This window comes from Epinephelus moara, chromosome 5 (assembly GCF_006386435.1).
Source record: "Epinephelus moara isolate mb chromosome 5, YSFRI_EMoa_1.0, whole genome shotgun sequence".
Taxonomy (NCBI): Eukaryota; Metazoa; Chordata; class Actinopteri; order Perciformes; family Serranidae; genus Epinephelus; species Epinephelus moara.
In genome coordinates this window covers 14,983,084-15,007,863 of record NC_065510.1, presented here as the reverse complement: position 1 = coordinate 15,007,863, position 24,780 = coordinate 14,983,084, and positions in this window count along the sequence as shown.

The window sequence follows — 24,780 nt, the reverse complement described above, 5'->3', positions numbered from 1 at the left end:
TAAAACAATTGAATTATTTTGTTCAGCACAATGCAAAAAATCTTGTAGTACACTATGTAGTTTAAATCATCCACACATTCATAGGTCACACACACAGGTGTTACCATTTATTTAACCTGATTAGACCCCTCCCCAGGACTGCGTGAGTACAGACACACCATTTATAATGCTTTGACTTTACAGCACTGTTTCTGGCTGTCTATAATTCCAGTCTTTCACTGTTTTCAAATGTTTCATTCAGTTCTGTACTCAACTAGAGGCACTGTTCATAAAGTTAACAGGTGAAAAGGATGTATTCACGTTTTTTTTTTCATGATAGCTATCGAACCATAATCGTACTGTGGCTTTTTTAAAACTTTACGTTCTGTATGTCATGACCGATAATGGCGCTTTCACTCATCTTTGAAGGAAACTTCAATACAAAATCTCATACTGACTCAGTCTGTGACACTATTAAGTCTGCACACTCATACCCCATTTACTGTACACTTAGCCACTTCATGTGTCTTGGGCAGATTGGATCGCTGTTTCATATCAAAAAATCCAAGAGTAAATGCAACTAAGTAGCCTCAGAGGAGGATTGAAGTCCAGTTACCAACTATGTGAGGAGGTGCTTTAAGATACCATTTAGCCTGATGTTAAAAAAAAAAAGTGGAAATGCATCCGTCTGACCAAGAAACATATGGGCCCATTTACACTTGTCATTTCAAGTGTCTGGTGTCCAGAAAAATCCCCAAACTTGCCCACATTTACAAGGTTTCTGTTAGCCAGATCACAAATTTGATTAATCTATAAAGGTATACAAGTAAGCATCCACATCCAAGCATCCAACAGTCCAAAAGGAGGTGGTGATGCACCTGAAGCTGTTTGGTAACTGCCTAAAACACCAGAGGATGAAGAATAACTTATGCACTTTAGCAGTTTAGTGACAACAATAGCAGTTTAGCAAACGTAAGCTGACAATTACCCATCTGAGTACACAAACTAAGATGACTGGTATTTCCGAACAACCATCGAGGATATGATTTACACCCCTTCCTTACCCATGTAGGTCCATTCTCTGTAGAGATCAGAGATAGAACTGATCAGGGATCGGATAATTCACCTCAGTGGACCTTCTGTATGATTCTGTATGACTTTTTTTATTTAAAATTTGCTTGGGTCTGGGAATCCGCACTTGAATAACTGACTAAAGAGTTCTGCCAGAGGACTAACAATTAGCCAATCAGTGCCAAAGGCTTTACTAACGCCGCTGTCAAGCAGTTTTCAAGTGTTTTCACACAATGTGCCGGAACCAGTAAAAAATAATAACCACAATAGCAACCACTATAGACAAGATAGATGCTGCTCTCAAGACTGTTCTAGATCAATGTCTTGTCAGTATCACCCGACAAAATAGTATGTTTTACTTCACTCTGCTCCACTTCTAAAACCCTGGCAAAAACAAGTAGGTTGACATGACTACACATTGTGGACTTAAATGACGTTAGTTTCAGGCGGATATGTTGGTCTCTACTGACTGGTTAGGGAAAATCGAATCCCCTTCCCCCACAGGAATCAGTTACGCCGGAATTCCACTGGATGCGTGTCTGTTGCAGAACGGCTGCGCTGGTTATCTGCTGCGTGCTCCGCCGTCCATCAACACCCACCAGCTGTGTTTGCTGTGTGGAGCGGTGCAGCTCTGCTGGACAGCAGGAGTCACGAGGACCCACGAAATCTCGCGAATTCACGCATAATCGCGCAATATAAAAAGATGTAGTTTCTATAAACAGAACCACAAAACCAGAGGAGTAGTAGGAAGACATCTCGGTGCACCTCCATGAGTAACATCTCCTCGTCCATGGTGTCAACGGGGTGAAATGACGTCTGAAAACCTCTGACCTGTTGACTTCAGGCCTGCCTCCGCCCATTATGACGTTTTCAAGGTGCAGTGCAGGGAAATATGATCTGCCGTGAACACTGTGTATTTTATTTTGAAAATTAACCGAATGTTTTATTTTGTTTCTGTGCACGACTTCCTGCCCCGCACGATCTGCTCTTTGCTGAATTGTTGCGTTGTGCTCCGGTGTCCGGCAAAAATAGAAGTCCTGCGTATCTGTTGCGGAGGGCTCCAGAGCGCCGCAGCTGTGACGGAGCCGGAACGCAGCACAGCCGCAGCCGGTGGAAACACACACCTTGACTTGAATGACTGGAATTTGGGTGTTAGAGTGGACCCAACGTCAGACTGAAGATGGAAACAGAAAGTAATGAGTTGACAATTCCCTCTGATTTCAGGCAAAGTGGGGAATGAGTGTACTGGGTTAGTGAGTCAGTGCAACTGACTGAATCAGTATGTGTTTTTCAGTTTCCGTCAAAGGTGATTGAAAATGCCATTGTCAGCAGTGACATGAATGTTTGGAGACAGGTTCATTCATGTAATGAACGTTTGGTGAGAAAACAGACTAACTGGAGGAAACATAAAAATAATGAGAACATGCAAGTCTGCACTAGATGCATGACTGTAGGGGAAACATTCAAACCCACAACCTTGGTGCTGATGGTGACAGTAATGGAAATCTCTCATGTATTTGTTGACCCCCCCCCTTAACAATTTAAGTGGCATTGACAGCTGTGAGTGTGTGTACTAGTGTTGCTGCTGTCTGAAGACTTATTCAGAGCCATTTTGCTCTGAAAACATCATAGATGCTAAACAGGGTAATGCGGCCATGGCAAATGAGATTAAGCTAATTGTTTATTCCTTGGGGTTTATATGAATAACATTACACACAAGGTTAATTATCTCAATAAAATACGCTAACATAATCGACAAAGATCATGTCTTTGATTAGCAAACAAGAGTTCCGTTGCTTTATTCCAATTAAACACATGATAAATGGCGTGTGACAATCCGCTGGCTCTGTTCACTATGTTTACACAGGAACCCTCTGAACCTCTTTTAAAAATCGCAGTTTAGCAGTGACATACAGTATAAGTCACAGGCTTTACAACTGACAATAAAGTCACGGCTCATAAATCATTATGTCACGCCGCAGCTGTTTTGCTGTGTGCTGTGATAATGACTTATATTCTGACAGCAGGCGAAAGAAAAAATGTTGGCCATTTACCGACTATTCATTAACATCTCAAAATGTAGTCAACCCTCTGCAGCCGCGCTCAAAAACAGATAAAATGTTCTGTCAGTCAGCGTTTGTCAGGGGAGAAACTGAGACACATGACAGTGCGGGAGGATACCTAGATGTCACACACTTCCACCTCTTCCTTGAGTCATTAGCATCGGTTTGTGATGACAGCACCTGACACATGACAGGCAAAGGCCTTCTCTGCCGTTCATCCCAGGAGAGCACATCTGTCAACCAGCTGACTTGACTGACTCACTCACTCATACACTGACTAACTGGCTGACAGACGATCCTGCAGTCGAGGGCTGCGGCACTACACAGATGATAAGCAAAGAGGACAAACAAGCTGCAGACTGGAAGCGAGGAGTGCAATGGAAGAAATTGGCACATGGCAAACTGCTCTGTTTGCTTGGAAAGTAGCCTACGCTGCTTCACACCAAAGCCGGAGCCATTTGTGACCCCGAGTGACACCCTCCCACTCCGCCTCTGCTCGGCCACAATCCCCCTCCAAACTTGGAAAGTCAGAAATAGCAGCAGAAAAGGGTAGGGAAGCAAAGACACTGAAAGACTCACAGAGACTAGTGGCGCTCTGTGCTAGCCTGCCAAGTGGCACCGGTGCCACTGCGCATAGAGTTAGGTGCCAAAGCTTGTCAAACACGGGGCACCCATCCAATCCAATCCAGTGGCAGAGGGGAGTGCTGGCTGCCACTCACGTCACCTATATAAGAGCCGTCACCACTCGCTGCTGCCAGGCCATAAAAGCACCTGCTTTTGTAAAGGTCTCTTTGTAGTATGAAGACACAAGTTGCAGGTGCATATTCACGTAGAGGGGGGGATCAGATTACACTCAGAATGAACAGGACGTGTTTTGGAAAAAAAAGAAATACGAGCGCTGAACTTTCAACTTTCTGCAAATTCCTTCCGTACCAAACCATACGTCAAGACTGCCGCATTTGTCCTGCACTATAAATAAAAAGAGGCGTCTTGCTGAAGCAGTAAATTTCACGGTGCACAAAGTTTATATGACAAATGTGTCTCGTGATTGTAATTGGGGTTGGCTCGCTTGCAAAGGCGCTTTGTTCTGGGTATTTACTGGGAAAAAGCACCTGAGGGATATAAAAGGAGAGTTCTCAGTCGGGCACAGAGTCAAGACAAGAGTGTTTGTGTTCCTGTGTGTGTGTGTGTGTGTGTGCAGATGTTTCTTGATTGGGTTTGGACCGGGCCTACCTGTGCATGATGTGTGTCTTGCGTCCGTGTATCTTGATTGTGTGGGTGAGTGTGTTTGTGCGTGCTCAATTGCAAGTATTTGCATAATCATCTTCAACAATGTTTCTCATTGTCACAGCAAAAGACTATTAACATTCTCCACACGTTAACACCCCCCCAGATAAATAAGTGAGATGTCCAAGAGAGATCATTATCGGAGAGGCTCTAAATCGATCCATCCTAATTAATTACCTGCTTGATAGATAGGAGTGAGGCCCGTCACACTCCAACAGCCCAGAGAACAGGACCGGCTGTTCAAATCCCATATGCACAGACAACCACCAAACTGTACAGACAAATGCACAGAAGTGTTGCTGTTGACAACAAACTAAAACTATTGATTAAAAAACATTTTGTTAACAGAGACCCTGTTTACACCTGGTATTAATAACATATTCATGAAGTGTCAGAATAATTAGAACAATTTCCAACTGGGAAAATTCACATGAATAAAGTCAAACAACAACTCAGGAAGTCAGCAGAAGGGTTGGTACATGACTTCCTGACTTTGACGTCAGGGGTGTAAATATGTGGTCCAACATCAAGTCTGCATTTGATCATGTGACGATACTGTAAAATATACGGTAGCTGTATCGACGCAAAACCTGCCTCTAGGGCTTGTCATAATAGTGAGCACTGGAGCCCATCCTAACCACCTTACGCCACTGTCTGACATCATATATACAGAGACATGGTGGACGAAAGTAAATGTTTGGTTGAAGGCAAAAAACTTGTTTGTTAATGTGGCACCACTAGTCCTAACTGGGTGGGGTAGGGGGGACGCTAACGTCTACTTAGGCCCAATAGGAGTTGTATACCTTAAATGACTCACGAAAAGGAGTTGGTATTTTGTTGAACTGTTGACAATTTTTAATTGCTCTCAGCAACAGAAACATTTGCAGCAAATAACAAAATAGAGCGCTTTCAAAATAATAAACAAAAATCAAAGAATAAGTCCTTTCGAGTTGACAGTCCTTTAATTGCTCCTTCAAATGCTCCTTCGACTTGAGAGTTTCACAGTTTCTCAGTGTCAGGGTTGATTCCTGCTACTACCCGTGTAGAGTTAATAGTGTCTGTGCTCTTATCTGGAATTAGAGTGGATGAAGTGAATACAGTGATCTCTGTGAGCAGCTCCTACAGTAGGCCACACTGCATCCATGACCATCCACAGTCTCACTGGGCTGGGCTCGCCATCACTAAGTTCTTCTGTAAATCTAAGTTGTTTTGTTCCATTTCTAACATGAGACCTCATTAACTTCTTTCTTCATCAGTGTGTTGAATGTATAACCAACTTTTAAGGTCAAGGTCAAGGTCAACTTTATTATCCTCAAAGAGGAAATTCATGTAGTCATCATACACGTCTCATTCCAACATATAAATACATACATTGTAAGTCCTTTTTTTCTTTTCTTTTCTTTGCAAGGTCAAGGTCAGGAAATACTTTGATCTTGACCTGTCAAGGTCAGGAAACACTTCCAGTACAAATGAAACACACTGCTATCTTTCACAACAATTAGTGTTTTAGACCCTGTTTAGACGACAACGGTTTCTCTAAAAACGGAAAAGTCTGTCCTTTGCGTTTTAAAAAACTAAGTCTGTCCTTTGCGTTTTAAAAAACTTCTGCGTTTATATGACGACGTTATTGAAACGATCCCCTTTCACATGGAGCCGCAAAATCTACTGGAAACGCTGTAGTATGCACGCCAGGCCAATGGGTGGCAGTGTATATTTGCAAAGCAACACCACGGCATGACGCCATGCGCCTGCGCCGAAGCGCCTTCCTCTACAACACGGTGATTACAAACCAAAACAAAGAAGACACAATGGTGAAAGCATGCACAGATAACTTTGTCTGGATGGACGATGAGGTGGAGTTGCCACAGTAACAGATCTACAATTCACTTCAAATCAACAGGGTGAGCAGCACAAACAGAGCTCGGCATTGTTGTTGTGACGGTTGGCATGCCTAGTGACTGGAACTGTAATGCGCATGTGCAAAAAGTCTCTGTTTTCAGAGGAACTGCATATTGCAAGTTTACATGACAACGGAGATGCTGCCGTTTCCAAAAAGTTGCACTCTGGAACCCGTTTTCGAATAGTTGCGTTTCCTGGCACCCAAAACGCCGCTGTTGTGTAAACGATTGGCCAAAACGCAACTAAAGTTTACCATTTTCATTTGAAATTGTTGTTGTATAAATGGGACCTTAGCAACAAAAAGAATGAATCAAACTCATAAACACACCAAAGTCGGAAGAGCTTGTAAACGCAGCACAAGATATGATCTGTATCTGGACATTTTCACTGGAAAACAAGACAATGCATGGGAACGCGAGGTGTAAATGCACACAAAACACCTCACAGTTGGAATGCTATCCTGTTGTGTTGTGAATGAATCTCAGCCAGAGGCCAAAATGACCCAAGGACTTGAGCAGCCAGCAGACTCAGCCCAACCAGCTCAAGCAGTGTTTGTTGAGAGGTCAGTCAGATCTGCTTACCTTGTTTGTAAAAGCTCCTGAGATGTGATCACTACACAGGTATAATCAAGTTCATGGGAACACTTACTGACACCAGGTGTAGATGCAAATGCCTGTGATCAGCCGTCATTATGCAGAAAACCAGGCTGCCATCCCTGAAATAACTTTCATGCTGAATATTTTTTTACACCCAGTACAAATGTTCCAACAAGTCCTACAAATTAAAAAACAAAATGTTTTTTGTCCATGCCCACTAGAACGGCATATTGAAGCGTTTTCTGATCTGGCACCCCTATTGGCAGAACAACATAATTTGTCTGTGCCTAACACTCAGTGAAATATTCAAACACAATATGCCATGTTTTTATGACTCCAAAATTCTATCAAATGGAAATATTCTTGTGCATCTTTTTAGATATAGATTAGCTTTGTGTTGCTCTTCAAGCTGATCATGAAGAATGTTTTGCAGATGGGCGGAGAAAATGGACAACCATGCTGAGTTTTTGATACACTTGTCTTCGACAGTATGGGAAACTATCGGTTTGCTGTGAGGAGAAACCCGCACAGAGCATCAAAACGTGTCCTTGTCACGATTCCATGTCAGCTAATGCCGTGCGACCGTCTGTGTGGAAAGCATAACTAAGGCTTTAGGCAGTGAACCCATTTAGGATCCTTGTGGCCTGAGGGTAGAAGCACTTTCTGAGCCTCTCACTGCTGGCTTGGTGTATTCAGTATCTTCCATCCAACCTCAACAGGAGGAGTGGCTGTTGGTTAAGATCCAAAATGATTCTGCTTGCCTTATTCTTGCAGTGCTTGGTGTAAACATCCTTTTGGCAGGGTAGAGCACCACCTATAGTGTGTTCAGCTCAATGAATCACTCTTTGCAAGGCATTGTGGTCCTGTTTGATGCTGTTTCTCTAACTAAGCAGTGATATTCTTCATCAGGATCGATATTGCAGGAGTAGAAATGCCTTGGTATTTAAGGGGATACCTGCAATTTCCTCAAGTATCTGAGATGAAACGACCTTGGCTTTCTCATCACTTAGTACGCAGTGCCCAGGTCAGGCAATAATGTGGACACCAAGGCACTTGAAACTGTCCACCCTCTCCACCAAGGACCTTTTAATAGTAAGGGGGTGTAGTTCCTACCCTGCTGCTCAGGAGTAAGTTGTTGTCAGATCCTGTACTTCTCTCTGGTAGGTCCTTTCATTGTGCTCTGTAATCAAACTTGATGATGGTTTTGGAGTCAGAAGTCGCTGCTCAGTCGTGTGCGCACAGGGACTACTACCGGGGACTCAAAATGCAGCCCTGGGGTGCTCTGGTGTTAAGAATGGAAGAGGTGTGTCTGTCCGCTCTCACCACCTGGGGTCTGCCTATCAAGGATCCACATGCACAGTAGGGTGTTTAATCCCTGCTCCTTGTGCTTTGTGATGAGCCTGGGGGGAGCTATGGTGTTAAACACTGAGCTGTACTCAATGAACTGTAAACTCACATGGTTTCCTTTGTTGTCCTCATGAGATAGGGTGGTGTGGAGGATGTGTGTTATGGTGTCTTTCATTGATCGGTTGGGATGGTAGGCAAACTGCAGTGGGTCCAGGCAGGGAAGTAAGGAACATATGTGGTCTTTAACCAGCTATTCAAGGCATTTTATCACAACAAAGTGATAAGTGCCACTGGGTGGTAGTCATTAAGGCAGGATGGTCTTGGTTTATTGGGCACAGGAGTGATGGTAGACACAAGCGGTAACCTGAAAAATGAAGCCAATATGGAAGTGCCAAAAGCTGCAGTTCCTTGAATGGCCACTTGAAGCCGCTCCAGAAGCCAGTCAATCCCCATTGACATTGAAGTTAAAATGCCCAAATTCAAGATAGATTTAAACATGTTAACATTTTATTAAAGCACAAGGTTACACATTATTAAGGGCGGGCTGCTTTGAGTGACAAGCTGTCTGCCAAAAGTGTTCTTGGCTTCTCAATCAGCGCCAGCCTGTTTGCCCAATTATGGTCACTTCTGGCTCCAAAAAACCAAGATGGCGATGGCCAAAGTGCCAAACTTGAGGCCTCAAAATGTCAGTCCATAAACCAATGGGTGACGTCATAGTACCTACGTCCAATATTTCTACAGGGTCGTGAAGCACGTATGACTCTGCTTTGGGAGGTGGGATCATGCTTGTTGCAGTCTCTTGCAACCTTATTCCCACTTTCTTCCTGTCGTCCTTTGTTGCCTCCCTTTCTTCTCTCCTTACATTGTAGGCTGCTGCTTTGTACATACAGGTAATATAATACAGTAATTGTTCATGTTTAAGACTCAGTAAATCCATTGAAAAGTAAAAATAAAGCCAACAAGAAGCTAAACTAACTTAAACAAAAAACCAATAACAACGGTGAGAACAATTAGAAAAAAATGTAAGAAAAACATTCATCACACCAGATGCACAGACTCACTCAGGACACACCTACGAGCAGTGTCGAGTGCCTTTATCAGGCTGCACAAAGTATACTCAGTGTAGCTGGACACGCTGCCTGTGTGGAGTGAAGGAGCCTCCACACCCCCTCCAGAGCACACAGGCAGGGAGCAGCGAATCCAATAACTTTTCATTTTCCCGTTGAAAAGGACTCCGTTTCTCCTCTGTAATCCTGTCTGTGCAATGATCCCTGCCTTTTTTACCCCCTCACACTACCTTATCCAAAGACATGCACCTAAGAAGAGGATCAGCGGGCTCATCTGCGAGCTATCTGGACGGCCAATGTCACATTAAAACCCTGCTAAGCTCTAATTACATAGTGTGCTACAGAGTGGCAGAAGAAATACAACCATACTGTAATCTGGTGCTGAACCGGGACACTACGTCAGAGGGAAGAAAAAATAAGAGTGCAAATGTGAGACATAAACCAGCTCAAATTGGTTGAGTGCTGCTGGTCACATCCTCTCAGTATGCCCTCTTGTGAGTGTGAGTGTGTGTTTTTTGTCTCTGTCTCTGGGCTTTTCTTTTGCTTTCTGTTGAGACTTTCCAGCTCCTTACTCTTGTGTGCTTCATTTTCCCCCTCTCACTCTTTCCTCTCATGGACTAAAGCAATAGCAGTACTTGGCAAAAGTCTCTCTGCGGATCATCACAAAGACAATACAGACCAAAGATTCAAAATGGAAGTGAAATATGAATTCCTGTCACATTTTATGTATATTTTCAAAAGATGATATCACTGGTTTTAAACATAATTGTGGAAAAAGTGTCTGCGCTTCAAGACCCTGGGTGGGTGTTTCCCTTAAGCCCAGTTCAGAACAAAGATTTGCAACGAGATGAGGTGAAACAGGCAACTGCTTGCAATTCGCCGTTTTTGCAACGTTCTTACAACCTGCCAGTTTACACCAATGCCACCAGATGACATGGTGTATCATCTCTATGCAACAACTCTCTGTACTTCTGCTCTGATTTCCAGCTTTTCAGGCTTACATCGCGGCTGAATATAATTTGTAGCCTCTTAAAATATCAATGAGGATAGTGATAGTGAGATACTGGCTACAGCTGCATTTGTAGAAGTGATGAAATGGCAAAAAACAGAAACAAACGGGCCTTTGACGCTTCATCACAAGCCAATTGGCTGTTGAAATAGGTGGCTTGCTTTACGTTCTAGAACCATTTGGCAACGATTTGACCAGCTGAGTTGCAGGTGACGCCATCAGCCGGCTTGAGTCGAGCTCAGACCGGCCAGTTCCCACCGCTGCAACTTTTGTGTGCAAAGTTCTAAACGGTTACATCAACGCAGGTATTTGGTTTCGAAAGTTAAGCAGACAATTCACAATTTTAAAGCGTTTATAGATGAAAAGAATTGTCAGTAATTGTGGTCAGTGATAAATAAGTATGGTTGATGAGCACATTTGTCAGTCTCCAGACATCATGGCCAAAATAAAGCTGACAGGAGGAGGGCAGTGACTTCTGGGAATCTATCTCCGAAAGTTTTCTCAAAAGCCCGGGATCCTATTCCCTAAAGAAATCTAATATAATTGAGAAATGTTCTGCTGTTGGCATAATATTCAAGTCAGAAAATTGAGGACCACATTTACTTAGCATTATTGGAGATCCTTGATTTGCAATTAGAGCAGCCCAGATTATTATGGCATGGATTCAAATGGAGCAGATTTGTCAGCTGAACATTCAGTCTGTGAACTCCACTCCAGCATAGTATAACAAAAACAACAGGCTCCAAGATTACTAATGCTGTGTATGCAAAATTTCCTACCCTACCTGTCTTATGTAACTTAAAAATAGTAACATCAGGCAATTGTTGCCTCTTTTTAGGTGGCAGGAGTGAAAATGAATCATCCTCAACATTTGTTGTGTTTTGGTTTCAGAATGATGAAGATACAAATACAAAACAGGATGTCGGCTCGACAGGATCACTGTTTCCTTGTTAACTAAAGTGTTTTTATTTTTAGATTTTTAGGCACTGTATTATCTCACATAGCTTGAGAAGTAGTGCATATTGGTGTCGTAAATTGGGAGTAAAACCTTTCCTTACACTGGGGAATCTCTATATGGTCATCAGACGGCAGTAGGTCGTTGTTCCATCAGCAGTCGACAGATCCTCTGATTAAATTTTGTGCCACCAGCATGAGACTGTTGTAAAATAACCACAGAACCCCCGTGGTTATGAACACATCAAGTATGTTGTTTCTGTTAATTATTCTACACAATTTCCTCCGCTTATCAACAGGCGTGTTGGAGACTCAGACAACAGTTGAAAACAGTTCACACAATTCCACGACAAATTGTGAATCACTCGCTCCGCTTGTAACTGCCTCGGGACTCTTCTTTCTGATGCCATCCCGTGGCCAAGTGCGACACAGGTGCGACATGGGAGCCTGGCCATGAAACTTCTGAAAGTGCATTTGGCATGGTCCTGACGCACTTGGCAGGGTGCTCTTGACTGTGATGTGGCCACAAGAATAGAGCTTGTGGAGGTGAAAAGATGAAATACAAACACTCTTTACAGAAAAAAGTACTGACAGTTGCTGAGTGTAAGGACAGACTGGTTGGACATGTAACAAGTTGAAAAAAAACACCATAGAGTAAGTGCAAATCAGACCCTACTTGTCTGTGTTTTTAAGGTTGGAGATATACTTGCTTTTACGTGTTTGCTAGCGGATGCACATAACTACCCCGTGTGAGTACGACCAGGATCTCTTTTGTCACTTGTTGTCGACAAGTATCTGCATTGGTGAGATATCTTTTAATTAGCAAAGCGCTAGCTGCTAATGCTAACAGAGAAATGTTAGCTGCTAATGCTAACAAGCAGACATGCCATTTGTTAATGCTATATGCCATTTCGAGGTGGTAACATATTTTTGCAATGTGCAAGATATGAAGTTATCTGTCGTACTTCATGTTTGCACATCTGTTACGCACTCAGTGTTTGATTTAATCACTTTCAACTGCGTCTTTAAGCACAAACTGTATCTTTATTTTTTGCCAAGGGGGAACATTTTGATATTCTTTTTAAGTTTGAGTCAGAGGTTATTTTAATAACCACAGTTCTCTGAAACTTGAGACTATTATGTTCTTGTTGGTAATGGGATTTTACGATTGGTTCTATTTGTTATTCTTTAGGTAATATAAAGTACAGTGAGAGAGTCTGACAGGAAGTATCCCATCTTTTATTTTATGGTCCACTATTCCAGATTAGAAGCTTGAATGTGAGTTCTGACTTTGCCCACTATAGGTCAGGTTAGTTGGACCTATCTGAAGTTTGAGCAAGGATACGATTGGATGTTTGATGGCAAGTTCTGACCAACGAAGTGGAACTAAAGTCTCAGTTGCGTGCAGAAGATTAAAACCCCACACTTCAAGGACTTTGGTCCTACGCACACAAAGACAATCACACACTCTACAGTACAGCAGGACGAACAATTACCACTTCCATAGGGGTACGAACAGAACTATCAGTTGGACACATGGACTGAGTTCACATCAGTGACTAAAGTGACTGAAGGAAACTGGGGTCTAATTGAATCCTGAATCTAGAGACCTATTGGTGGAGGGGAGTCTGGAGGTTCTGGAAAGGTTAGACAGAGCGACCACGCAGTGACACAACACTGTGCCATGCTTGATCAGCTCTCATTACAGCTGTGCTTGCACAGCGGGCTCATAAACATGACAGACACAGGCGCACATACACACACACACACACACACACACACACACACACACCTGGACACTCACACTGGCAGATGTAATAACCTGTGGCCTCATTTGCATACAGTTTATTGCAGACTTGTCATCCTTCTGCCCGACACCTCCTGCCTCGCTTTCTTTACACAAGAATTGGTATCAAGCTGCGATCGCTCATCGCACATCATCAGAATCACAGGAAGTACCACAACACACACTTGTACACACAGAGAAACAAAGGACAAACGAGGCAGAAGTAAATCCAGCATTGATTTTTATGAGGGAAGTAAAAATCAAGTATTGCTTTCATGATCAAATGTGTTACACTAACTGTCTAAATCGTCAAAATGAGTTCATCTCCTTCATGTTCTTTTTAAATCTTCTAAAAAACAGGCTTATGAGTGTGTTCTGCTGAGGATACATGCTCCACCGAGAGCAAGATGCAATCTTGATCCTCGGCTGATGTAGTTTAAAATGTCAATTTGCACCCGTTATCAAGATAAACACAGAGAGCGTGCAGTATCGTTAAATGATTTAATTTCATGGTCTAATCAGTGTGGATTTCACAGACAACACCAGATCCATATCTGAACACATCTTGTCGCAGGCTACCTGCTCGGATCAGACAATTGCTGTTTGAATAGTTTTTGATTGATTTAATTGATTTTCTGATTGTCGTTAGCTGCTTGACACATATGAGCCGTGAAAATGGATGACCTTCATTTTGAAGGGAAGAAAATGTTGGATTAGAGTAAAACATAGAGGTTAGACCGGCTATCTCCTCTTGCCAACAATCAATAGATGTAGAAACTGATGGAAGCTTATTGCTGGCTAAAGTTGAAGGTGGAAAAGAAAGCCAAGATAATCCGAACTTGCATCTGTGTTTGCTCTCTTGCAGAGGAATTTGACAGATCCTCAAAAAAATCTAATCCTCGAGGATGAGTTAAAAGTCTTCTTCCAAGTTCCTGGTTGAGCTTTTTGATGTGAGCATTAAGATTCAGGTGCTGGAGCTGTAATAATGTCAAAGGTCTCCATCTGAACTGCATGACTAATTTAACAGAGGTGCGACTTCACTAAAAAAGATTGATGTGTCATAATAGCTTCCAGTCAATTTGCTCAAAAGAGACATTGATCTACATTTGATCTACACTGCTGGTGGCCCCAAGGACTTGATTCCTCAATCGCTCTGTGCTGATGAATCATCTAATTGTGTCATAGTTGACCCCAGACTCTATTAAAAGGCGTCCGACCCCAGCATTGAAGAGACACAACCTTCCCTGAGCCTCTGAGGGAAACAGAGGATGAAAATCAAAACTGCACTCCTCCCGGGGGAGATCAGAGCTCTCTGAACACTGAGGAGTTGCAGATAGCTGTTGTGTTCCTTCTCTTTTCAGGATTGAGATTTTCACCTTTGGAAATAAGCCAGAGGAGTTTCCCATGGCATTAAGAACAGGTGGAAAGACACACACACACACACACACACACACACACACTTCACTGTCAGCACACACACACCCATACTTCCCTTAATATCCCCCACTCTTCGGCACTGTCACCGCCACCACGTCAAAGCCGAAGCATGGGGGACAAGAGACGAGACAAGAAGGGTAATGGAGGGATTGATGAGGAGGGAGAGCAGAGGGCAGGAGGCAGATGGAAAAGGAGGGTGAGGGAGAAAACTGTCTGTCAGGAATTGCGGGAGGCAGGAGAAAAGAGAAATTGGGGGCGACTTACAGAAAGAGTTCCTCTGCTACTTCTTTTTCCTGCAAAGTAGGGACACTGTAGCATGAAGCCCAGTTTCATCAACTTGTAAACGCCACAAGAGTCAAATGAGGACAATGAGGTGTGTGTAAATGTTGGGCACTTCAAACACTGGAGAGTGCTAGAAATATCTGTCAGTCTGAAGGTCACTGCATGCCTTTTGCACCAGCTAATGTGCGATGGTGTGCCAGTGCAAGCCTCCACAATGGCACCAGTTTGGCTTGTGCTCAGCCTGCCAAATGCGATTGGAAATTTGAATCAGCTCCTGGTCTGCGTGACCAACAGTCTCATTAGCGGGTGGTTATTCAGAACAATGTTGTTTTATCCAGATACTGATAAATTTAATTAAAAGAGAAAATGAATAACTGGACAATATGACTATGGCTCATTTGATTTTTTACCTTAGGCGAGATATGACTTTGCAATCAAACTTTATATCCACCTCAATTTGCCAATAAACTAGAGCGTATTTCACATTTCTGCCAACAGGGCGCAGCCATTTTCAACAAGCTCATTGGTGATATCACAAGAATGTTTGGCTTGGCTGTCCACTCGGTTGCCAGTGTTTTGTTGTAGTTTTGTTGTCTGACAATATGTTTTTACAGCCAGTGTATGATGATCGGTGTCCTGGTGGTGGCGCAGGCATAGAGTACAGGTCCACCTTACTCACTGTTGACGGAAGAATTGAAGTTTGAGATTACTTGTATGGATCTACAGAGCAAGAAGAGGAACCATTATGAAAGCAGTGAGGACTAAACTGAGTAAAACTTCAACCAGCCTAACGTTATAAGCAAATTTTGTTGCTGAGGAGGGAGCAGTAATGAAGTAATGGTGGTGTCAGGGGGAAAGTGGCTGGAAGTCCAAGTAGGGCAGGCGGAAGGTGTGGTGGATGGGTCCATCCACTACTGACTTTCACCCGGGAGCCTTTTGTTCGCCTCCTGTGTGATTGTAAAGCCAAACCCTGTTCTCTTTTCCTAACCTCAGCCATATATTTTTGTTGCCTTAATCCAACCATGTGCATGTGTAGGCAAACCGTAACCATGTGCATTTGTTGTTGATGAAAAAAAAAACGGAATTTTAGTTTGAAAACACACATTTCACGCAACAGGCTGAAATTTACACAGCGTCCCTGAATGTCAACAACCAATGCACCCAGGGTACCTCGCACGTCATATTTGGACATGGAAAGTCCATGACCAAACGTCGATATGTGACGAGGTCCGAGTGAGTGTGTTGGCCAGCAACATCTTGGTGATGTTTCCACGTCAAGGCTCAAAGTCTATTACGTACACTGAGAAGAGGCTGGGCTTATGAACTCAAAACCTAACTGCCACTTCCAGCAATCTAACCCAACACTCACAGGGAAATTCAAGTAGCGCTCAGCCCTGACAGTTCTACTGATAGCGAGTCACACCATTTGTTTATTTAACCCACGCTTTGTGATGCAGAAAATGCCGACATTTGACTTGGTGTTTAGGTGGAAATGATGTTGATCATGACATAGGTTGGCAAATGTTTGGTGTTGAGAAGTGTAACATTGAATGTGGCATTAGTGAAGTTCATGCAGCTCTTCATTTTCACTTTCTCCACCGCTGTCTGACTCCATTGGAACAGGTCTTCCTTACTGTATTTGGTCTTATTGGCTAAAAAAGGCAATGGCAGTTGTTTTTTAACTTTATCCATGGTTCTTTTTATCTCATCAAAACTCTAAAGCTCCATTATATCAACACTTAACTGGTCTTAGGTAAAGTGTTGTACTATACCTCGCAAACAACCATTCTGATCACCAGCTAGCTTGTTGGAAGATGGCCGTGCTCTGCTGGTAAAAAAAGTGAAATGCTATCTGGTTTTCTAGCAAATCTATGTGGATATACAATTTAATTGCAGGGTCATAAATCAAACAAACCACCGCCATATTGTTCGGTGTTATTACCACTTTAATATTGATATTTTTTCATCTGCCTCTCAGAGAGTAAAAAAAACCAGAGGTCCACTATGGACATACATACGTAAACCAAACATCAACATGAATGCTGGTTAAATTGTGATTTCATTCATCATTCATCTCTGTGCATATCACGCTGTCAGTAAAGACAGTATGTAGCCTCCATCTCAGTATGATGAGATATGATGAGAGCCAACCAGACTCATTTTTATTCCATGATGTATCTCTAAATTAAAACTAAAAAAAAAAAAAGATCTAACAGCATTCGTACAGAATGGCAAGTGAATATAAGAAGCAGCGCGATTACATACAAAGTCAATGGAAATACGCAATTAAAAGGGAATTCATCTGGGGCAGTGTGAGTTGAAAGAGTTTCAACTTGAGCAAGAAAAAAAATCATGCTTATCCTGGGGCTTTATGAATCTGCTTCTTAAATGTACAGAGATGAGAGGAAAAAGGAGAGAGACTGCAGGGAAATAACAGAACGATCCAATGTTTTAAGTGAGTTCTGAGTTCAGACAGGCTGAGCTGAACACAGACACACAGGCACACTCCCCCACACACGGTGCATCTGTTACTACTGTAGCTAACTTATAGCTTAAGTCTGGGTAGTTGGTAGACTGGCTGTTCGGGGTGTATTGATATAAATGGTCCAGTGGTCAGAGTTCAAATTGCGAAATGCTCTGCCACTGTTCACCAGCTGCTAACTTTGTCTGCTGTTTGGTGCTGGGCAGGTCACGCACAGTGGGTTTATCAAAACTAAAAGTAGCTGCAAGGGGAATGGCACTGGAGGTGTAGGCTACAAAACCAAAACGGGGAGCTAAAAGAGGCTGAAAGTCTCTGCTGAGTTCATGGGAACTGCGAAGAATTCTATGTATATTCATCACTACAAGTGACGCCTTCACATTACATTTAATCATTGTAATGTTCATTGTTATTACAAAAATATTGATTATTCATCCATCCATTTTCGTACCCGCTTATCCTCTTGAGGGTTGCGGGAGGGTGGGGGGGCTATCCCAGCTGACATTGGGCGAGAGGCAGGGTACACCCTGGACAGGTCGTCAGACTATCACAGGGCTGACACATAGAGACAGAACTTCGGGGTAATTTTACGGGGCCGGGGCCGTTGGTGCGTGTCTCCACCGCAGGAACCACCCCCGAAGGACAGAGTTCCGTAACTTTTACAGGGGCTAAACAAGTCCCTGCCTCGGGGTAGGTACTCAGAACGGCCCCGAAAGACTCCTGGCTGGGGCTTGGGGATTACTTGGTGCTGATTGGATATACTCAAGGAGGGATGTGACGACAACAGAAAGCAACAAAATAGCCGGCATTTTTAAAACTCAGCAGACGAGGGTTAGCTCGTTCATATAGCTTCCGCCGCCATGTAAAAAAAACTCACTAAATGGCCCGTGAAAAAAATATTTTTTCCAGCGGATATCTTAGTTACAACATGATTGAGCTAGCAAAGCAGTTTTGTGTTGCTATGTGTGGTATTTATTCAGTTTTGGGAAATCACGATGTCTAGAAAGCATCAGCTGACAGGGACAGCTAACAGCAGCAGCAAAGCTAACATCAGGACGTCATCTGTTAAAAGCCTCCCGTTGTCGGATACGACATGAAACTACTCCAGTTAGCTCAATCATGTTGTAACAAAGACATCCGCTGGAAAAAAATTTTTTTTTCACGGGCCATTTAGTGAGTTATTACAGACACCGCTATCGGCTAACGGCGTCGTGAGTTATTACAGACACCGCTATCGGCTAACGGCGTCCCTACGTCGTCCCGGTCAAAATGGTCACGCAACGATTACGTCACATCCAGAGCCCGTAACTTTACAGGAACCTTCCTCCTACTCCGCTCTCAGTGGAGACACGGCGGTTGAGAGGGCCGAGCGAGAGGACATTCCTGTAGTAGTTCCTGCTCCCCAAATAGTACCAGGAACTTCTTCAGTGGAAACGGGCCTAATTTAGAGTCACCAATTAACCTGCATGTATTTGGACTGTGGGAGGAAGCTGGAGTACCTGGAGAAAACCCATGCTGACAAAGGGAGAACATGCAAACTCTGCACAGAAGGACTCCCTCCTGGGATCGAACCAGGAACCCTCTTGCTGTGAGGTGACGGTGCTAACCACCACACCACCGTTTTATATTAATTACTGCAGCTTTAATGATGTTACTTTGTATTCGTACTGTGTAATTAAACTATAGGAATTTTGTTGGACCGTAAGTTTTACATTGTTCTAAGTTTCTAGTTTCTAACCCCCCTTTGTGTTGTGTCCGCACAGCAAGAACTAGGAACGATCGTAGTTGTTAGAATGCTGTTCTGAGGGACTTTATTAGCTCCTTTTTCAGAGTACTCTCCCAGCTCAAGAGGAACCGCGAGTGATGTAAGTGTATGGTCATTGGTCCAGACTTCATGAGTATACGCTGATTGGTTGAACACAACCAATGCGACACCAGCACTGGCCATTTTTGTAAACCTGTTGGCCATGAAAACAGCAGACAACACAAAACACATCAACAGCTCGCAATGAAATGAATGGAAAGAAATGGAAGAAACCACAAGTAGACCAACAGTGAAGTCCAGGTTTTATTGAGCATATATGTGAAGGTGGATATACAACATGATTTTGACCCATCAAAGTGAAAGTGACGTTGCTTTACCAACCATCATGTCAGAGTTTGTACTGGCGGTGCGATTGCAAACAGAAAAAAAGCCCTGGAAAGTATGCAGTTCTTCAGGGAGCTCCTCATTGCACTCTCTCTCAGAAAGTCTTCAGAAATGTTTGGTCCGAAAACACCTTTAAAACGTGCCAGTTACACAGATTGATGAAGAAGAAGAAGAAGAAGATTTATTTATAAAGCACATTTCATACATTTGATACATTTTTATCAGTAGTTTCTTGCTGGAATTTTAAATAGGCCATGTCCACAAAGAGGACGAGTCTTTTATATTAGTTATATTTACACATATAGCATTTACACTGCACCTTTCAAAAGTCTAATAGCAAAAATAATAGCAAAGAAAAGCTACATTGAAACCACTCTTACTCCAAACACAGTCCAACACTCCAACCTAATTAGGCATGAAAAACCAAAGGTAACGTCCCTATAGTCCGTAGTCCCACACACAATTTAGAAGCTAAACCTTTGACCTTGGATCTGAGCAGGTGCAGCAAGTCAGCAATATTCATCTTTATTTTATTCACTTTTTCATCCTCTGGCTCCGGCGAGCTGATCAGAATCAGAAACAGTTTTTTATCCCAAGTACGTTTTCGCATTCAAGGACTATGCCTTGGTATCGTGGAGCATACTGTAAGGATTACAATAAACATTGAAAGAGAAAAGACGGAACAAGTACTATAAAGTCAAGAATCATAAATATAAAAGAGAAATTTGCAGTTAGAAATATTTAAAATATATCTGTATGAAAATGTAAAGAGCCTTACGTTCTTGATGTCCTCGTTTTTAGCTGTGTGTCTGTTCTGTCTGTTCGGTCTGTTCACAAAAAAAGCAGTCAAATTCCTTGTATGTGCACACATACTTGGCGAATAAAGCCGACTCTGATATAGTGTTTACAAAAAGGACACATGATTTTGACATGTCACCTATGTGGAGAATCTTGCCACACTGAGTAAGTGGGTGGGAGCAGCTCGACTGCTTGTTAGGAGGCATAGTTTGAGGTGATATTATGTTTACTGCGAGTGGAATACCATGCCTCACAGCTCCCTCAGCATCAATGGAGACAAAGAAGAAGAGGGAAAATGCTTTTCTTTCAGTGACAGAACAGGCGATACACTTCATGAGCACAGCCTATAGAGAGGGAATGAAGTCGGAGAAAACAATGTGTCACCATGAGGGGCATAAAAGAAATCTATCTTATCTTTTTTTTCTAATTTCAGACAAAGGCATACAGGAGGTGTGAAAATAAACAAATGCTTATGTGTGATACATTGGCTCTCACTCGTTGTTATTTCACACCTCTCATCTCTAATGGTCCCAGCTGTTCGAATAAAGCTGTCTAGACACTTCAACACCGTGAGTGGGATTAGTATCCGGTGCATTGCACAGGTTAATGTCAGGTTCAGAAACTGTTTCAAGTGAATATAAGTATTGTCTGTCGGGGTGTTCCGGAGCCGTGCTGTGGAAGCGCTCAGCACAAGGGACACCACAGAGGCCGGCTGGGGTGAACGGCCTGACATAAGCCCGGCTGGATCTGGTGCATCAAACCTCTGTGGCACAGCAATGGAGACAGCGCCCTGGTCTGCGTGCAGCGTCCAGAGAGGAAGCACTCTCAAATGGAAGCGCTGGCTTTTGGATGCCATTAATTTGCAGTGACAGTTTGGCTTTCGTCGGACACAGTGCTGCATAAGAGAGGTCGACCTTAATATTGCGCTCAGCCTCTTATTTTATGTGCTTGAAAAAAGGAGGGGAGGGAACTGTCTCTCTTTACATACATTTGGTTAAACAGCAGCTGGCAGTCAGCCGTAATTATACACCTAAGCCCGTGCATTATTTATGCCACCTTTTAAAATCCATTAAAAGTCATTTGGTCTCCTCTAAAACCTGTCATTATCGATTGACTTTACTGTAATTGCTGCTTTAGGCCCTCAAAGATTTTCTGCCGGGTGATTAAGGATGTAGGTACGGCTGCAAGAGTGTGCAGCGGACATAGGCTAATCAAGTCACTGTAAAACTCGCAAGCCCGAGCAGTATTTCACCTGGTGGTCTGCAGCTGAGGCAGAGGCCTGGATCCGGTCTCTGATTGGAGTGGATGGCGGTTTTACAACGCCAATCCCTCAGACGTGCCGCGGCGCTTCTCCTCAGCTGATGATTTGTACACTAATAAGGCTGCGGTTTACTTCCACAGTAGCAGCTACTAAATTTGAATCACATTATACACATGCATCGCACAAAAAAATGCACAGTGCAGACTTCACAGTCTGACTTTTTATTCAAAAAAGCACAATTAGCCGCTCAGATCTCTCTCTCACACTCTCTATTACAGACCTGCGGAGGAGCTTGAGTGAGAGGGAGTAATCAATACCGACATCATTAGCATGGCTGTGCTAGAGCGGCTGTCTCAACGTTCTGTGTTTAACATTTAACGTCATGAGTCATTGGAAATGTTTCTGGGGGGCTTATTAATTCGAAAGCAGGTCCAGCAGAGTGCAAGGCCACCCAGCAGCTCAGTGATCTAAAGCTAAATGGGCTCTCGATTGCTTTGGTATGGTTTTTAACTGCGAAGTGATTGAGTGCAAACTAAGTGCGGTGACGTTTTAAAGACAGCTGTAGGTGTACGGGCTGGTAATGATAACAGATGTGAGCGCATCAGACCACTGAGCAGTGCCTGTGTATATAAGTGCTGTCATATATCCACTTTACCACTGTCCTTTAGCACTGGAGAATGATGTCACTAAAATAATTGTGGATTAATTTCAGTCAGGAAATAGAGATGTGCTTGATTTATTTTGGCTCTGGTGACTGACATGAAAATCCTCCACATCCCAGTGCTCAAAAGGAAAGGACATTTTCTTTTGTTTTGATTTTGGTCCTTTGCCGTCACAGTGACGTGAATGTAAAAACTGCCCAGAAGGTGGTGACTAAGAGAGGTGTCTGGTAAACAATATCAAAAGGATTTACAATAATAGAATAAAGACGTGTGTGGCAGTATGACAGTGCCTACACTTACACTGTACAGATATTGCAACATGCTTACAATTAAATACATTTTATTTGTCTTTGAGGATGATGCGAGGATAACAGAGAAAAGTGTTTCATCATTTGTGAGATTGTAAAAGTTCTTGAAAATTCGTCATGATTATGTGGGAAACATACATTTCTGAAATGTTATGGCGAACCATCCAGCGTTTTTTGGGACATTCATTCTCACTCTTGCTAGTTCAAGCCCCCAACGGACCAAGGTATGGAGTGTGGACTGGTCACTGGAGAGGAGCTAGTTCACTTCCTTGACCCTGCTAAGGTGATTTTAAGTAAGGCATTGAACCCCCAACTGCTCAGGACGCCTGTCCAAGGCAGCCCCCTCACTCTGAGATCTCTCCATGTGATGCATAGGTCCTGTTTGTGCATGTGTGGGTATTTTGGGCCTGTGTGTATTTAACAACAGAGTGAAAAAGATTTAATTTCCCTTTGGGGATGAATAAAGAATATGTTCTTCTTCTTATTAACCAAAGATATTAACTTCATGATGGTGCTAAATTAAAAGTTAACCAAGTATATCACTGTTAAAAAGATGTTGTTGTTTTTTTCTCTATAAAACTGGGCTGTCTGTCCTGGAGAGAGATTCAAGTACTTCTCAAACTGGTGCTACGTGACCAGGACAAAATACAGGAAAAACATGGTATTTGCTTTTGCTCAAGAGGTAAATGAAATACAAGTACCAGGATGCAATGCGCTGCACTGGACCAATAAATGCTCCCACTTGTGGGTGACGTGAATCAAGAAGTCCATCTCAAAACAATCTCATATTATCATATTATTATATTCATATAACGCAGTAACAGCATCTAGGTTCATTTTTGATCGATGGTGCCTAGTTTTACAGTTTGATCTCCAGTTTTTCACTCCAGTTTTACAATACAGGAAACAGTGTGGCACCCACTTCCTGTTCACAAACTCTCATATTGCAGCCAAACAGTGCACTAAAACATTTTGGGCAAGAAATAGACATTGCAGTAACAGAATCTTGGCTTATATTTGATCAGAGCTGCCTAGTTTTACTGTTTGATTGGAGTTTGGTCTGAGTTTGAGAAAGAGAGAAGGATGGCTCCCTCTCTCAATATGCTTCTATTTGTGTCCGTGTTGTTGGGTATACAAAATTGAGGAAGTACAATCTGTAGTTAGAGCAACAGCACAAACGCGAGTGAAAATGCGCTGGGTAACAATGAGCAGTGAGACTTAGGTGCTGGCAAGATGGAGGGAAGTTTACCACAGTTCATTTACTCATACTGTCCACACTGTTATGATACAAAGCTGGTTAAAAAGAGACAGGGAGGTATCCCTTTAAAGGATCACAAAATAAATAGGATACATTGTCTGGGACTGAAGTGGTAGACTGACCAGCTGACATCACCATCCCTGCAGCCACACCACTAACATGACTAAAATGCATTTCTGCAACACAATCAGGGCCGTAGCTACCTGAAGGACTCTGAGGTAATGTGTTACTTTTGAATATGATGGAAATCAGGTGTGAAAATATTTTTTAGAAATAGTGATCATGGACAACTTTTTTCTTGTAATATGGACCCTGTCTAGTTCGTCAAATTACCTTCTATAACCATGCCAAGGATGGTCGAATAATACCTACAGCTGGGCATACACTGTACAATCTGAGCTTGTTTCTAACCTGATTTTTACCTTCCGCGTGACTTATTTCAGAGTTGTACCTTTGTCGGGTGTAGTTTGCCCTGTAGTGTACAGAGAGGAGTGAGGACCGATCATAGCTTCTCTCAACCAGCCATTGGACGTTAGGATGAATTTTTGACATGTCAAAATTTTAGTTAGCCGTCATCAGGCTCTTGCAAATTTGAAGCAGAGCCCTTTTTTTCCTCACTAAATCAATCGTACAGTGTGGCTGATACCCAGATAGTTTGTTGGTGCTGCTAACTTGCTAGTTTGTGTGTGTGTGTGTGTGTGTGTGTGTGTGTGTGTGTGGTGTGTGAAGCAGAGAGAGAAAGAGAGGAAGACTAAGAAATAGGGAATCAAGACTTGGACTGATCAGTTTTTGCAGAATTGCTCCTTTAAGCTCTTTTTGGGACGTCTGACTCCACTGTGAACTGTACCTCCTCTAGCAGACAAACTTCCACTTGCCCTGGAGCTCCCAAACGAATATTTATCAACAACTGTCACTTGCCAGGACAGTCCGCAGACGCTGACAGACCATTTTGCTGTCTGTCTTACAGTGTGAGCGCTCAGGTCGTGGCTAAACAATCACACCGCACAGTGTGAGCCCATAAATCGTGAGCTTTGGCTTTACATTGCAGACGATTCACTCGTTCAGTGGGAATTGGAATAAAATGACAT